The sequence below is a fragment of the Hesperophylax consimilis genome, chromosome 16 (genome assembly GCF_061612785.1).
Source record: "Hesperophylax consimilis isolate HC1 chromosome 16, BYU_Hcon_1.0, whole genome shotgun sequence".
Classification (NCBI taxonomy): domain Eukaryota; kingdom Metazoa; phylum Arthropoda; class Insecta; order Trichoptera; family Limnephilidae; genus Hesperophylax; species Hesperophylax consimilis.
Window position 1 is genome coordinate 20,100,810 of NC_142851.1, and position 18,625 is coordinate 20,119,434.

At 31.8% G+C, this 18,625-nt stretch overlaps 1 protein-coding gene and 1 non-coding gene across 3 annotated transcripts in view; one reads left to right on the forward strand and one right to left on the reverse strand.

Annotated features, from left to right (window-relative positions):
• LOC149416851 (uncharacterized) overlaps positions 1-18,625 on the forward strand; it is a 406,606-nt gene that overhangs the window by 287,776 nt on the left and 100,205 nt on the right. The gene's annotated exons all lie outside the window — the stretch shown is intronic.
• TRNAS-UGA (transfer RNA serine (anticodon UGA)) lies at positions 11,162-11,234 on the reverse strand. The gene has a single exon. It is a non-coding gene; the product is annotated as a tRNA-Ser (tRNA).

Below are 18,625 nucleotides of genomic sequence, written 5' to 3' on the forward strand. Positions count from 1 at the left end.
TTATTGTTATTACCCATGGCTGTTTCCAACAGCATTTATCTCGGGAATGCTGAGTGTATGCAGCCTTAGTTCCAGAAGGAATGTTGCATTACTCCTGATGGCGTATAAGATTCTAAAATGTTTAGTCTCAATACCAGACATTCTGGCTAAAATAGGATTCTATGTCCCGGATAATTTTGCGCGAGGCCGCCAACACAGGCTTTTGATTCTTCCTAGGTGAATCACTAAGAATCACTAGGTTAATTAACTGCCTCGCAGGATATGTGGATATTTTCCACATGTCCTACAATGTATTTAAACGTGAAATATTATTATTCAAGAAGATTGTAAACCTACATTTAAAACTTCTTTTTTTGTCCCACTTGTTAATGTATTTGCTATTCACTTTTAGGTAATTTTTAAATTACCGATATTGCAATGTACTGGTTTATACTGTTTTTGCAAATAAATATATGAATAAATAAATAATTTCCATATATAGTTAGTAATAACATAGATCATTGTAGAAATTTATTATATATGTGTACAGCGCCCTTTAGGTGATTTTGCACAAATACGACGCTATATAAATCATCCAAATATTATTATTATATTTCCGTTGTGATCAATATTGTATTTGGCTATAAGAACCTATAGATGTGTAGATGGGTGTAAAAATATTTACATAAGAATGATTTACTAATTTTTACACCGCACAAGACTTCCAACTGCTTCCAAAGCCAATGGGACTATGGCAGTCTAATTTAGGGAAATTTGTGAGGCGAATGGAGTGAATGAGAGGGATGTGGGGTAGAGGAAGGTTGGGAATACCTGGCTATTAAGATGTGGTTACTAAACATGCTAAAACCATTTCCAGCAATATTTTGATTCTGATGATGAATGATGACCGAATGAATGAATGATGTTGAGGTGTCCTTATACTCTGTAATGTACCGCAAATAACATTCAAGAGTTATGTGCTATTTTTTAATCAATTATAAATTATTTTCAATTAATTAAAACTATAACATCGATATAATCTCTACATACAGTTTTCTAAACTATGTAAAGTGGTAAATAACTACTACCTATTCATATAATTTATACTTGTGACACTTCGATCCTGTCATATCCGCATCGCTGTCCCTGTTTATATAAATACTAGTCCCTTAACCGGTCCTGTAGGCCTACCTAGCTAGTTCCGGTCTGGGATGTACTTCCGGGAAGGGGTACTTCCGGCTAGTGGGATACTTCCGGTCCTAACCCTTCTCAGGTCCCTGTGACACTTGCTAATGACTAGCTGCGTACCTACACACCCCCACCCCCACTTCCACTGCCTAAAACCTACTCCTAATATTAATATATTTTCCACAGAAGGCACAAATTTCATTTTACAATCCACTTACCAATAGCCATAACTATAGATATTGATATTGTATTAATATAGTTCATATTATGTATAAAAACCATTAAATAAAACTTTTCGTATTTTTACTGTTGTCTCTGTATTTTTCACTGCATTATTTTTTTTTTCAAAACCTCAAATTGTAAAATTTTAAATATTAAATACAATGTTAGCGATTCTCAAATTAAAATTTGAAACAGAAAAAATCAGAAAACAATACGGACGCAGTCCTGGGTTCCCAGTTGCGACCGTATTTTTTTTGATTTCTCTGTTTCAAATTTTGATTTGAGAATCGCTTACACTGTCTTCAATAACCAAAAATTGTTTGTTGTTGGGAGAAAGAAGTACCACACGCATTTTAAAATATTTTTTCTTTGTCATGTTCTTAAATATAGTTGGTATTATTTTTATAGATTTTTTTTGTCTCGTTTTCACGATAATGTATCTAAATTTAAAAGTTCTTCGTCAAGTTTAAAAAAATATCCTGAAAAATTTATATACTAACTAAATGTGAACTCTTTACTTAAAATTATAGTTAATACTAAAGACAAAAGAGAAAAACTAGAAAACTCAGACAAAACCAACTTAACTGTTCTGATTGCCCGCCATATTACATAGGACAAACTGGTAGAGCATTCAAAACCCACATAATAGAACACATGTGGGAATGATAAAAGTGAATTGTGTCTTGTAGTCTTAATTAATTGTAGTTATTATACAGAGATGTTAACGTTCTACATACCTGCTATAAAGGTAAAAACTAGATTGACAAGAATCATTAGAAATAACCCGGCCATCTATCTAAGTTTTGTAATGAACAAAAAATTAGAAACATATATACGGTGAAAATAAACAACACAACTGTAAGTAACCCTTTACCTATCCAATTCGGAGTCCCACGAGGAAGTGTCCTAGGCCTTATTCTGTTCCTCATTTATATAAATAAACTCTGTAACCTTCCCATAGCCGGAAAACTAATATCTTTTGCAGATGACACTGTGCTTATATCTCGACACAAAAACTGGAAAGGTGAATTCGACATAGCTCAAAACGACATAGAACTTATAAAAAAATGGTAAGATGATAATCTCCTTACCCTTAATGCTGAAAAAACATAATTCTTAACCTTCAGTCTGTCAGCTGCAACCCAACCGACCAACAACCAGATGATAATAATTCACTCCTGTCTGAGAACTTGCTCTTCCTGTTATTGCCCAATTCTGGAACAAGTCACCCACATAAAATACCTAGGGGTAATCATTGATCAACATCTTCGCTGGGATCAGCACTTGGCCAGTCTAACTCCACGCATACGCAAGCTCTCATATGCTTTTCGAAATCTAAGAAATATATCCTTACCACCTCAATTCTTAAAACTGTATACTATGTTCTCTGCCAATCCCTACTAGCTTACGGCATTATAATTTAGGGTGGCTGTGCACAATCTACCATCGAACCTCTTTTAAAAGTCCAAAAAATGGTAATACGTGTCATTAACAAGTGACAAAATACCCCTCCACTCGACTCCTCATAGAGTATAAGGTCTTAAACATACGACAATTCCACCTAAAATTTTCGCTAATACATTTCCTGTTCAAATATAAAAAACAAAATTCTCTTACAACACAACTACACCACCAGAACAATAGCCAAAGGTCACTACAAAGTAACTTCACTACATACCATGTCAGCTCAAAGACAATTTTTCTTCCTAGCTCCTAAAATGATTAACCTTATCCCTAAAAACCTAAAAACCGTGAGTCAAACCCATTCCTTTAGAAAACAAATTACAAAATGGATCCTTACATACGGAATACATTACAACTACAATACCCATTCATTCTACACTCTATCAATTTAATCGCCTCAGACAAAACATAATAAATCCTTATTCCCTAACTTAGCGGTATAGTATGTACATAATTAATTAATGTGATCTATTTACTAATATTTCTTAACAAATTTTTCATCTTCTTATAATTCTCTAACTTCTCCATCCTCTTCTTGCATCCCAATTTTTCCTTTTAATATTATAGTAATGTATAGATAATATGTCCGCAAACGGTAAAATTCACCCGCCATAACACAGGGTCATTCCTAGCATGGAGGGTGAAATATCACAAAAACCCACATGTACTCTCTAAATCATGTATCAATAAAATAAATAAAAAATAAATATTCTAGACTAAATGTAATAAGTCCCCGCTATTATAATTTCACAAGCTCTAAAAATATGTATTTTTTTCTTCTTAAATTAGAGTCCATTACATTATTATTTCCTACTCCAATGTAAAACATGTATCCCTTTAGTCTAACAAATTTCAATTAAAAAAAACTCATGTTACCGAGAACACAATAACATTAGCAATAGACACCTCCCTGACAACTGTAATTGTGTGAAAACCATTCAATTAAAGTATTCCCTAAATAAATATTAAATTAATCTCTTAAATCCGAGGTAATTAGGCCTGCTGGTAATAACCAAATCATTGAAAATTCATTTGTGAAACACCACACAACCAGGAATTTTGGAAATTCCATATAATTGTTATAAAATTATTGTACACCATTTTTGTTGTTTCTCACTCCTTGCCCCAAATGTTAAGTATATTAATTGGTTTAAGGAATAATTGTACCAGTCTGAAGATGGCTATAATAAGCTGAAACCGGTCACGGTCAAAAAATACTTTTAGTGGAAAAGAGCTTTAAATGTGTTTCAATATATCGTTAAAAAAGGTTTTAGATTTTCCACAATTTTTATATAGGTAGGCGAACATTTTGTCGAAATGTTTCGAATTTACCCAATTCCCCAAACTATCCTGGCACTATCGATTGAAATATTCGAAACTTTTTCTTCTTACGCTAACAAAGGTATTACCACGTTCCTAGTAGAGAAAACTTTTAACAAGATTTCTAAGTTAGAGAAAACTACAAAAAATCCCTTCAAAGGAACCGATTATGAAGATACTTAAAAATATTATATTTAAGAAATCATAGAAAAATTCTGGCGCACACCAATTCTATACAGCTTGTAATGGATTATTTACTATAGTATAGTTTCAAGTGATTGAATTCTTGAATGTGAACAATTAAACGGTAATGGAATTCAGTTAACGAGTAAATAGATGATAAGTGCAAGTAATACAAAAAATGTTCCTGATATAAAACATAGTATGAGAGTGTAAAATAATTAATAATTATTTGAAAATGGTTTTAGTAATGTTTTGTGAACACCTCACTAGGAGTATGTATGCTGAGGTATTCGTGTGTTTTAGATAAAGTGTCATTTGCTTCGTTGTGTTAGTTAGTATTTTTATGAGATATCGAAAAACGAGCCCATCCCCTTTTCCCATCCCTCAAAGCAGAATTTCGATACTTCTCTATATTTTTTTTGCATACTTGATTTATTTAAAAATAAACTGCACAACATATGCCAATAGTATAATGTTTAGAGGCATAAAAAGTAAAACGTTCTATATATAATAACCAAAAAGGTACGGTATAATTATAAAAAATAAAAAATCATTTATTAATTATCATGTATTAATTATTAATAATCATGTATTCATTTTTGATAATCATGTATTATTTAATAATAATAATGTATTCACTATTGATAATCATCTATTAATTATTAAAAACTACGTATTCATCAACAATAATCTTGTATTTATTTTTAATAATCATATTTTAACTACTAATATTAAGAGTATTATAAAATAATAACACTATTTTTTTAGTTATTAGTTTAGTTGCAGTTAAAGTACATCACAATAGTACGGAGACATAGTAAAAATATTGTAACAATGTAATAGCAATGTAGTAACAATGTAGTGAAATGAAAAGAATATTTCATGCAATGAACTCAACGAAACAGTTTATTTATTGGCATGCCAACAGTAAACTCGAAATACTAAGAAGATGATAATAATCAATGTAAGAATTTCAAAATATTACCACTTTATTTATAGAAAAATGATCTCCTTTTTAAAGTAGACTAATTGTATAATTTAAATAATAATTATATTGTTTTATATTTTGTTTGGGGTAAATAGGTTTTGGAAAAAATTTAACCTGTTTAAATTGTGTACTCTGTGATAAAATTTGTGCGTTTGCGCAAACGCTTTAACATCAAATAGAAAAGCAAAGTATTTTCAGTAAATTCTCATCATTGTCCTAAAGATTGAAAATATTCGTTTTAGGATTTGGTTAACACGTGCCACGAGTAAAATAAATACTATAGTTTTCAAGCATTCTATGCGCCATAAAACAGTGGAAAAATATAAAAATGATTTATTAGTTATGTTCGGGTTGAAAAAAGTAATATATTTCGATGTAAAAAAAAAATGTTTACCTGTGTTTATTCTGAGATCCTGGTAGAAGTATTTGGGTAAAGGGTGGCAAAGGGCAAGTTGATTATTGTATTGAGGTTCTATACACTAGAAGTCAATTTTTTGGGGCAGTAGAGCCTTTTTCGTGACACGGGTTTGCTCAGGACCGGAGTGATTTCCTTTCGGCACAAGTGATGTGGAAGATATCGGAATCGGGAGGCAGTGCCTGGTTGGCAGATTTTAATGTGATTATTTGAGAGAATGCAATTTGCTCGTAACACCCTTGGGCTTAAATTTATACTGGGTTTTACGTTTTGGGCGTAGAAGCATATTAGACGGGATTACTAAAAATGTTTTCAAGATTATGTAGAGCTTTCAGCGAGAGATTTGAAGTTTTGTTTTCGTGGCTCCAATCTCGTCATTATAAGTATGATACATAAATTATTTTACGTTAAGGGTATTACAAACATAAAAAACTTATGCATTTATTTAAACGGTCTTGTTTTGCATTCCGACTATGCCTTTGTTTCAAAACGAGCTTTTTCTTAGTAACAAATAACTAAAATAGTTAACAACCATCATATATTGTATATTTACTGACTGCGTAACAAATATTTCAATGCTCCAAAAATCTTGATATCGAGATGACATTGCAAGGAGAAAATTTATTGATTTGAAATACTGTTAATTATTAAAAAAATCTTATCAGATTATTGACTGTCTTGTTAAAAATGGGACTGCAGACCTATAACGAATGAATTGAAAGAGCTCCTAAAAAGTATCAGTAAAAAGCGAATGTTTTATGAGGACGGCGGAGCACGTGTTCATACAAATACTGATATTGATTTTAACATACTTTTTGAAAATTTTAGATGAAACCACTTAACAATATATTATTACTTATTTTAAACACATCCATAAAAACGTTACTAAAAAAAACCTACCCAAGCCATTAAGTTGAGAGTAGTTGAAAACCCTTTATACAAAACCTAGTCCTCTCAGCACAGGATCTCCTAGTGAGAAGGACTAAGATAATATTTATTATAAATCTCTTTTATATTTACGTTTCATATAAAATGTCAATATTACTCAATAGTAATTAACTAAAAACTTCCGTTTACAGCTATCATAATTTGACCGTGTGCACATCAAACCTTTGTTTATTTAATTTAATTCTTATCCTACTTATTTTTCTGCTTTTATTTATGTTATCATTAGGTACCTACCTACCTTTTCTTTTTTTGTCTCTTTAAATGTATTAGTTGTATATATCATGTAATACAGCAGTCAGAATTGCACTATCCTCCCAGTCCTGCTAGATAAAAACATTATTTTTTTTAAATAGTAGCACTGCATGAGCCAGCATGCTGTGGGGAGAGTGTACGGCAAATATAATTGTCAAAATACCAACAGAATAAGTGTTTTAAAGTATAATGTACAAGTATTATGTATTTTATAATTTGTTTTAAAGACGCTTGCCTTCTATAAATATTCCTTTACTGTTGAATCTCTCTTCAAATTCATTGTATTTCAACCGATCGATTTTGATAAGGGTTTCCATTCAATCTCTCCTCATATTGAACTGTCCAGTATCTAAAATTAGTTGTAAATTTCCCGTGCAATTCCCAAACCGCACCTCCCCGAAGGAAATTAAAGTAACTACCTACTAGAAGGGAACAGTTCGCTGAGAGCTCCGATATAGCCTCTCTTTCTATTAGATGTGCGCTTTTGTGAAAAAGAGGGAGACTTTACAATGGAGGTATCAGTGGTAACACCAGTCACCTGGGAAGCAGGTGAGCGAATGGCGTAACAGTTACTGGGCGAGAAAGGTTGGCGATCCATGGCAAACCCAAGGCTTTGTACACAAATTAAGGGTTTATTCGCATTTTTTAAGGCTTATAGAAAAGGTTTGTGCTTATATACACCTACATTGAAGGGCTTATGTATTGAAGTGGTGATACTACCTTTTTATTATGGTGGGGACGCCGGACTGCGGGAATAAATTGCTTGATATTTGCTTTGTTACTATTTTCCTTTGAAAATTATTTTTCTTTCTTATATATCTTTCGGTACAAGAGGCGGGACGTAATGAGATGTAAGGAAATTTGAGCAGTCTTTGTATTTCCACTATAATTTTCAATTAAACCCAAATTTCTTAGAAATTATTTGAATTTGCGAAATATAAATCTATTGCGTTTATTTTTAGTCAAGACCGTGATACGTTGGTTTTTCGTTCTTCATTGTGTTCACATAATTGTAGTGTGTGTGTGTGTGTGTGTTCATATATACATATATGTTGAGAAATGAGACAGAAGCTGTAGATAAAATCAATGATTTTAGAATGAGTTCCTGTTTTAACTCAAACGTTTTGCATTTCGTCTGTCTGTCAATATTTTTTTAAGTTCCGTTTACATTTCAAGATAGTGTCCGTTTTAATGGTTCAGTAATGATACCTTTTAAAATATGAAATATTGGTATTTATTTGAACTTTTTTTTAAGTATTATGGTACCTACATAAATGAAGAATTTTTGAAAAAAATTGTCGTTGAGATGGTGACGTTTTTTTGTATAAGTTGTATAATTCCTTATTTGAAAAAAAGTTATAATTAAGTAGGTAGGTATTTAAGTACTTTCTCACAAAACTTAGAATATACCTAGTAAGCTATCGAAAATCATGCAAAAAAATCATTAGAGCTAATGAATATGAAATAATATCAGTCAATATAATATTATATGGTGGTTTTTGAGCACTTGAGTTGCTTATGTTTCGATTTCTGTATTTGCTGTCAATATATTTTCTATTTTGATCACCCATTTTTATGTATCGGAGATGCTTTTTATTAGAGATTTAAATTGTTATACTTACCTAAAAATATATAGGTATTAACATATATTTATATAAATGAAAGATTTTTTTCCCAAAGTTTTTACTTCTAGTTGCTTGTTGGATAAGTTTTCGACCTGAGATTTAGCGTTTCTAATATAGTTTGTTTTGTTCCTACCTCTAAACAATACCTACATTCTAAGTAATTAATAAAAAAATTTATATACTGATTTGATTATTTTATATACTGACTGGTAATATTGAGACCAGTATTTATTCCACATTGGAATTCGCCGGCAATTCTCAAAAGAAAGGAAATCTCTAATGATTCAACCTTTTTATTTTTTTTCTATTATTTTCTTTGCCCGCTTCCCTATTTACCCTGTCAACTTGCAGGTACGCCCCTGCGCCGGAGTAGCGAAACTTTCAGCGAAAAAAACTTTCTCTTGAGAACAATGCGTTGTTTTTCTTTCAGCAGTTTGTAAGTAGTCCGGGCTGATTTACGGTACACTTTGCTCTAATGGCGACATCTAGGCTTGTTTATGTGGGGAAAAACGTAAAATAACATGGAGGAGTGACATAAAAGAACAAGCAAACAATAATAACAGTTTTTTTGGCTATTTTCAATATATACTATTTACCATACTTCAATACTATGTAAGAGAGCCAACAACGGATTAAAAGAATCAAAAATTGCGCTAAACATTAAAGAATAACACGAAAATGCCTTCTAGGCGTGTTTCATGATTTATTGGTCCAACCCAGGCTTAAATTTTCGTCTTAGTTTACGAAATTCAAACAATCAACTACAATGTCAGGTGAGTGTAAGTGAGTTCTTGGCTATTGAGGTAAGTTGAACATTTGTTTCCATTTAGCCCAACAGCCAATAGAAGGCACTTCAAGTTATCATTTTATTCAGTGATCTAATACAAGCAATACCACAAATAGGTTACCTGTGAATTGTGTAGTATTGTAATAATTAAAGCGACTTCAGAACGAAAAATGTGGAAAAATAAATGACAGAAAACGACTCAGTCACATTTAGGAATTGAACCCAGGACCTTTTCCATGCCGATGAACTGTTCTGACCACTGAGCTAATTTACCATATCAACTTACGTCATTTAAGCTGTATTTTATGCATTACACTTCAACTTAAAACTACCAACAGCATCTTAATTTTCTTAACGAATATTTTTTTGAAAAAAAAAATTGTAAGGATTAATGTGAATAAAATTTTTAAACCGTAATCTTAAATTCTATGAATTACATAGTTACTCAAATGTTTGTAAAACTTGTATGTAATCATCGCTATTTTCGAACGGTTTACCAATATTCCGGTATTTATTTAAAGAATTTGAATAATTTTACTCACCGAAACATGGATATTTTCCTATCAACGCATGTAGAATTTACACATGAATTGATAATTGTTGAATTTCATTACAAAGTGAGAATATTTGAGTGCTGACCCTTTGTGTAAGTAGGTACCTATTAAGAAAATTATCCATTTATATTTCGAATCTAAATGAATAATGTATAGAATATCACGGATTTTGTTCGCTTCCAAAAATACAGCCTGAATATTCCACGCTTTTTCATTCCACGTCATTAATTAAAATACATCATTAAGCCACAAACACAAATGATTATAATACAGGCATAAATACATAATATTGTATTACATATCGACTGCGGTTTGGTAAAACTCTTCAATCCACAAAATGAGATCCTTAGAGTAGACAATAAAAATGAAACCAAGTAAAAAAATTTTAAGTATATGAAAGTTGTTATTTGTTTTACAAGATGTTGATGTAAAATATTGCAATTATGTTTGTATTTATGAGATATTTGAGGGTTGATTAATTTCACAAAAAAATTGAGCTTAAATTTACTTTTTAGTATAAAAATGCCTTAATCAGCAAAAATTACTTTTTCATATTGTAATTTGAAGACTATTCCATATGAAAGCACAAAACAGTAACATTCCCAAAGAATGTGGCTTGAAGGGTTTTTACCAAAACACAGTTGATATTGAATACAGAATTTCTGATACGTTTGATGAAAGAGAGTCAACATACCGTAATATCGTCAGATTTGCCGTGGAAATTCCATGACGTTATGTCAACGTAAATTCACAAGTACCTACATTCAGGCCGCGTAAATCATTCCCAAAATAAACCTTCACACAACCTCTCCCGTGCTCTCCGATTCAGTTGTATTGTAATATATCTCGGAATCGACTATAAAGGTGAATATCGTGTGTATTTTTGGTGCCCCATACGAGATTTTTATTGGACGCAGAATTGACTGCGCAATTCAAAATTACATAAAAAATATCTGGGACCTTTAGAAGATGTAAAGTTATAGATAACTTCAGGCCTAGATGTTGATTTTAGCGTGTTTTAAATATCGTTGGTATGATATGAATTAAGCTATATTACATATATAGGGGTGCAATATTTTTATATATATGTACAAGTTTTTGTTCTTCTTGTACAGATATTAGCAAAGTAACATGCAATGCAGCAAAAGTTAAAACAAATTATATAGTTATTTATAAGCAATAATTATTAGCCTGAAACACTCATCCACATTGAAAAATCTCCTGATAAAAGATACATGACGCCAACGGGACTTGAACCCGTGTCCTTTCGATTTCAGGTCGACAGCTCTGGCCACTGAGCTATGGCGGCTCATCTCTTATCCGCGAAATAATTCAATATATACTAGTGTTTCATTCAACAATTACTGCTTGTTACATTTTTTCACATGAAACAACCAACTTTATTTTATATGAGAAAGGCATTGTTAGTGCTAACTCTCTCACTAGATGGCGTCGAGACAAATTGTCTACATTTTTTGGTAAAAATACTAGAACTTGTCAAATATTAATTATTATTTTTTTGGTAAACTAATGTTTAAGACAAGATTTTTTATGCATAGCACAAAGGGTAACAATTATTTATAAGCAATAATTATTAGCCTGAAACACTCATCCACATTGAAAAGATTATCAGGAGATTTTTCAATGTGGATGAGTGTTTCAGGCTAATAATTATTGCTTATAAATAATTGTTACCCTTTGTGCTATGCATAAAAAATCTTGTCTTAAACATTAGTTTATCAAAAAAAAAATAATTAAATTATATAGTGCCTTCGTGGTAGAGGAGTAAGTCTCTCGACTACTCTCAAACAATATCTAGTACGTTTGCGGTACATTCCAGAGTGAAAGATTCTCTCAGTATCGCTCTGGTGTAAGACCACCATGCAGAAATGAAACGTTACTAGAAATGGCTTTAGTCTTATTTAGTGACCAGATCTGAATATCCACCTTCCTCTCCCCATCTCTTTCCCCTCCCCACTACCTACATCCTCACAACATACACCAATTGGGCATGCGATAGTTTCACTGCCTCCAGGAGGTTGGTAGAAATTTTTGTGTTGTATTCACATAAAAAATGTTAAAATTGTGGGTATGTTGCTGTGCGTACGAACTGCGTGTCGAAACTGCATTCGCAGGTGGTGCGATGCGTTCCGTTGATTGCTGTCGGATTTTCGATGAACACAAAGGATTCGATGTATGCGCTGCGCAAACTCTCGGACGGAGACTGAAACATGGAATTTCGTAATAACACTGAGGAAATCGGGAGGACAATTGAACAGCGGTAAACTGGCGAGAATTTTCGCTGTAGATGCGCGTTTGGTGCACGTGATGCGTCCACATAAGCGAGCGTTGCAACCTTTGTCAAGCCGTTAGAGTCTAATTGGACTTCTTTATTAAATATATCTATTCGAATTTCGATTTTGTTTTTGTTTTTAATTAATGAAATGGTATCTTGGAAGTGGAAATTAGCCCATTTTCAAACATCTGATGGAACAGAAACTAGGCAGATAATTTTGTCATCGATGACAAAGCATTCTATTTATTACACGCATTTCTCTGAAATTCGATAACATTATAAAAAAATACAGTAGTTAATATAGGAATTTAATCTCGGTACCATCCGATTGGGATTTGGCTTAAGTGATAGCGCGGTTCACTCATTTTATTCAGTCCTTGAGGAGGTAGGTTCAAACCTTAGTCAAACCAATTTTTTTTAAATATTTTAAAAATTCACAGCAGTTAAGAGCAGTCTCTGGGGATGAGGTTCAAACCTCAGTAAAACCAATTTTTAAAAAACTTTTTGAGTTCACAACAGTTAAGAACCAGTCACTGGGGAGGAAGGTTCAATCCTCAAAAACGCTCAATCAAACAAAAAATACAAATATATATTGTTAAATACATCTATTAATATAAATAGATGTATACGGTTTTCCAATAAGAGCTGTTATTTTATTATGTATATAAATTAATTTTTTATTTATTTTATATCCATAAACACAAACTTGCCACAAACTACACCATCACTTCTTATCACTTATGACTTTCTTATAAATTAAAAATGAAAGCTTCAAAATTAACATCTACCGAAATAGCGGGCTATTCAAAATAACACCTCTTATTGGAAAACCCATGATAGTAAAAAAAAAATGTTTTCTGCGGATCGATTAGGTTCGATTCGTTTATGACCAATGCAAAATCAAACCACCAAAATACGGAGACGTTCCTGGACTGCCTACTCTAGCAGCCAAAAGACCTTGAAATACCTGAACCAAATACGTACCACTAAATAAAGAAACATTTAAAAAAAAATAGCGATCTCTTTGAAAGCAGAAAGTTGGGTGAAAAATTCATCGGCAATTCTGATCATGGCGCTCCCTAATAGGTGTATATCTATAGGTTCATACATATGAATCGAAATTCCTGTAATTGGTCAATCCTTAACTTTCAGAATTTGGATAGGTACTCAAAGTTCCACCTTTTGTACGAAATCGTATTTCAGTAGGGGAAGTCTTTGAAAGTGCTACGATTACTTTAAAATAAATACCATCTTTGTTCTTTGCCCTCTTCCATCGCACTTTCAAACTTTCAGAGGAATTAAAAATATGGTACAAAACTACCTGGAGCCTAGTAAAAGTGTGGTGCAAAATTTCCTCGAGCTTAGTAAAAGTGTGGTGCAAAAATACCTTGAGCCTAATACAAGTGTGGTGAAACAATACCTTGAGCGTAGTATAAGTGTGGTGCAATAATAACTACGGCCTAGTAAATTAACTCCAGTGTCAATTGTAGTGCAATCGAAACGATCATAATGAGTTCAAAATATCCAACAGTTTGATTTTCTGAATTATTGTATATTTTTCCGAATACCCAGAAAGTTGACCGCAAAACCACCGAAGTAACAAGCTATGAATATATTGGTATTTCGCCTGCCAAACCTTACGAGGTTGTGGTACAAGAGCTGATCGCTTTTTTTTAAATCATCAAGTAGTAAATATATAAATAATACATTTATTAAAAATTTTAAATATGCGCAATAAATACAGTTGTTTTATAAATATACATGGTGTCCAGAAACTCGTAATACAATAGAGAACTCTGACAACAAAAAATTTCGTTCTGATTTTGTTTGCTTTTTCTTTGTTTTTCATACTAAAGAGTTAAAAAATTTCTGAAGCCAGATCTATGCTTTTTAAAATACAAAGATGATTTTTACCTCCGGGGATCGATTTTTTTAAAGTTTGACTTAAAAAATTCCAACCTTCTGATTCGACTACTCGAAAACGAGACTAAACGAAAACGTTTCCGAGTAAGATTTATTTTTTGACAATTTTTTTAACATTATTTTTTTTTTAAATATGGATCTCATTGGGTTCTCTACCCATGCCGAGTCCCCCTTTAGTAACTCAATACGAAAGATCCTCAGGAAAATAATTTCCCATTTCATCTTTTGGAATTCTGTGTAGAAGGGCATTTAGAGGATAGGTAGAAGTGAACCCGGGTCTCGAAGATGCTCATTTTTAAGGAGGGAAGATTGGCCTTTAATTAACAATTGAAAGACCAGTGTTCAGATATAACTTAACATATAATAACATCAGCTCAAATCATTTCTTCCTCATAACTACTGAAGAGCGTAAGATTGGTAGTGGTTTTTCAATGATACTGATATTTCACAATAATTTTAATAGAAATTAATCATTATTTGTTTGCGTTACGTATAGTATACATTCACATTTTACAGTTTTTGGAATTTGTATATCATTGACCAATTAACGACATTAAAAAAATACATAACAATATAACATACTGTCTGTATCTGGGTTTCCTCCTTAAATAAATAAATAAACATACATTACATTAAACGCGAGTGTAATAATTTTCAAAGAATTATCTTGTATGTTATAATAAACAAATAAATTCAAAAAAATACATAAGCAGTTTTGATAAAATGCAACTGAGTTTTTTCAAATATTTTCAAAGGTTTAACCTTAAACATGGAATGAATATTAGTAATAACAATAAAGAAAGTGATGTTATTTAATTCAAACTGCTTTTATTTATAAATTTCAATAAAATAATAAGTTTTCTGACATGCTCGACAGAATGTTGTTTTTTTTAGAATGTTATGAATTTTGTGAGGTTCGTGTTAAACGAATAACGCTAATAAATTAAATAACGCTACAGCTTCATCTTGTAAATACGTTTTCCAGATAATTAGTATTGCTTTCAGGAATATAAAATGTGAACTCTTAATGGACATGTAAAATTAATATTTTGTAAAAGGTACGGACTATCAATAAAATTGTGAATTATTTTATAAAGAAACTAGCTATCTAATATCTCGGCGATGTTCGAAAGTTTGAAAGTTCTTCAAGCTAATAAGAGTGTTTGAATTTTCCATAAGACACTTTTATATTTCGGTTTAATTAAAATATGTAAACAAAAACCTAGTATTGTGTAACTTCCGCCATCAATATGGGTTTATTATCGACATTCGTTCCGCTTCCAACAAAAATCACATTCAAAAAGGCATGTCAAAAGCCCGCCTTTATTCAGAAAGGACATTCAAGACTAATAAATTTCCCTACCATGTCCTCCTTGAATACTGCCCCCCTCCCCAAACCTCCCAGAGGCGGGGGTTAAATGTCAACAAAGCTCTTTGAATGATAAACAGAATTCAATAAAAATGAATAGCTTCGTACAGAGGAGCCGCACAACTCACGTTAGCCGCCCCGCAATAGCAAATAAATAATTAAGGTGTCAAAAATTTTTACTCTAATGAAGCTAATTTATTATTGAATGAGGTTTTTTTAAACTTTGACTAACATTTAACTTACTAACATAACTGGGAATGCTGTGTGGAAGGTATTATTAAGTAAAAGAAAGAATGGAGGTTCTGGTATGGAAAAGGGTATGAGGGGTGAACAAGAATCAGTAATTCAGTGTGTCTAGGAATGACGAATAAATCCATGTCGGGTCGAGAGAGTCCTGGTAGCAGACGCATCAGCCACCAAAAGCTGGACAGTGGACAAACCTCACCCATGAACCCAAGAACCCCTGATATGTCACCAAACGTAGGAAACCACTTTTAGAATGGTTCCAGTAAAAATAGAGTTCCTTATTTTACAACTGTATTTACATTACACAATCTGTATCCCAAAGGAAATGGTACTGATGATAACCGTTTCTTTAGTTTGCATGGCGTTAATTATTGCAACAAATCTTTTACCAAATATTTTAATAATAAAAATAACGTTTTGATAACTTTCAAATACATTTTTGTTGTTATCATACGCCACTCCAGCCTTATTTCCTTTATAAAAAATAACCAAAGGTTCTGCTATTAATGACGGACCTTTTTTAGAAATTTAACGAGCGAATCCTCGAAGAACTGATGAATTATCGGAGCTTTCAAATCAACCATTTATGAAAGCGCTGTTTCCTGTGAAGTTCGTGTCTAACAAAATATAAAATGGACGGCTTAAATGACCGGGAGAACCCACATATTTTTCCGGCATGAAAAATGTACAGCATAAAAAGAAGTATTTATTTAATGAGGGGTGGAGATGGGATGGTAGCAGATGATAGAGAATAACATTTGGTTGTTAACGTTTCAATGAAAGTCTATGATAGCGCAGACCACACAATAATATTAAGATAAAAAAAATTTTCATTGTAGCTGGTAGAGGACGGATGAACGCATATATAATATTATATAAATGAGATCGTTATGGCATATGTGTAGTTAAACCATTTATGACCGTAAAAATTTTCAAAAATACTATTAGAATTACAAGCCAAAAATATATTGTGACTCAACCCAATTAGTTACGTGTTTCGAAAAAATTTAAAACATCTAGATATTAGGAATTCTTGTTTTAAATATATTGAGAAAGATATATTTTAAAAGAAAGAAAATCTTATACTTTAAACGTTTTGTACATGTCAAAAAATTGAAATTGAAAAAGTGAAAACAAAAAAAATGTTCTGTAAATAGTAGACATCGCATTGTTTTTTTTAAATAGTATAAAATAAAGACGCTATTCGCGTCTGTCTGTTTGTGCGCATAGTTCTTCTAAACTTCGCACCGAATTTTGATAGTTCACACTATTATTTTGATTTTCTCCAGAAAGGTATACATATATGATACATGCATACAAAAATTTTAAGATAGTAGAGAAAAATCGATGTTTCATCACATTGCTAACGCTGGCTAAATCTTATGAGATATATCAAAATAATAAAATACGGAATTGTATATCTTAAAAAGGCCCACAAAAAAGTTCACAATGGTATTTGTCTATCTTTTAGGGATAACTTCCAACATCGCCGGGTACACATCAGCTAAGTTTATGAGATAAATCAAAACAAAAAATTACCTCTGAAGTCATAAAATTTGTAAGTAGGTACGTAAATACCCACCTACTTAATTATATTAATACACAGAACTACTATATTACTAGGCTATATGCTTACTAAAAATACAATGTTAGTACATTTCCATAAAACACCTTACGTTCTTAATTCTTAATTGGTTTCGATCAATACAAAACTAATTTTAGAATGGTGTCATTGTATAACTCAGCTAACATCTCTCCGGTTTTATTGGAAATCTGATACCGCGGGTTCGTTTTACTGACGAACGTAAATACAAGAATCGATAAAACAAAACAGCGAGTCGTGTCACGTGACAAGGACTTTTCATTTGTAGCGGAAACAAGATGGCGCTGTCGCGCTGCAAAATGGCGCAGATTGTTGACAAGTTATCTGCGACAACTGAAGAGATAAAAAGTTAGAAGTGTGTTGTGAGCGTGGCCGTGTGCCAGAAGAAAGAACGTGACACTTCTAGGTAGAGTCTGTTGAGACTGCGGTCTCTTTCACGAATAATTTCTGAGTTTTGAAAAAAAATGTATTTTACATTTTATAGTACTCGTCTGCTCGTGTTTTTTAATTGGATTCACGACTTTAGAACAATGGGTTTAGATTAAATATAAACACGTGTTCTTTCTCATTAATTTATTTTACGGTTATTTTTTTATTCTAAAAAATTATTAATTTTAATTTGAAAAATAAGAAAAGCTGATTTATGAAATTCTGTTAAAAACGTGATTGCAACCCATTTCTCAATAAATTATTAGTCTATTCAGAATACATCGGAACAGGTGTTCATGAAGGTGTCCTTTTTTTATAAATATAAGGACGAAATGTTACAATATTAAAAATTTTATGAACACGTGATCTTCCTAACAACATATTCGCCTTTTATGGACAGTTCATTAAGAAACATGCCAATTAATTTGTTAAAGGCCTGCAATCCTGTTTTTAACAGGAATACGAATAATTTTACTAGATTCTTAATAAATTATTAATATTTTATATGTTGTTTTCTCCGTGTGTGAATCAATGATTACTTGTATTTTTATATATTCCATTGGGTTTTTTATTTACTTATCATAAATTTTCACTCGAAACGTATTTTTAACTCCTAAGAAAAACTCCCGAAGTTTTGTAAATCTAAATAAATTCTGCAAATCTTAAATATCACATCTTAAAACGTATAATTTTGAATGGGCGTAGATCTTTGCTTTTATCTTCTTTTTCTGTGAAATAAAAATAAATCGAGCAAAATTATAAACGAAACCAAAATATACTGCAATGGCTACATTTTATTCACCAACGTGGGACAAACATTGCAAGTATAAAATT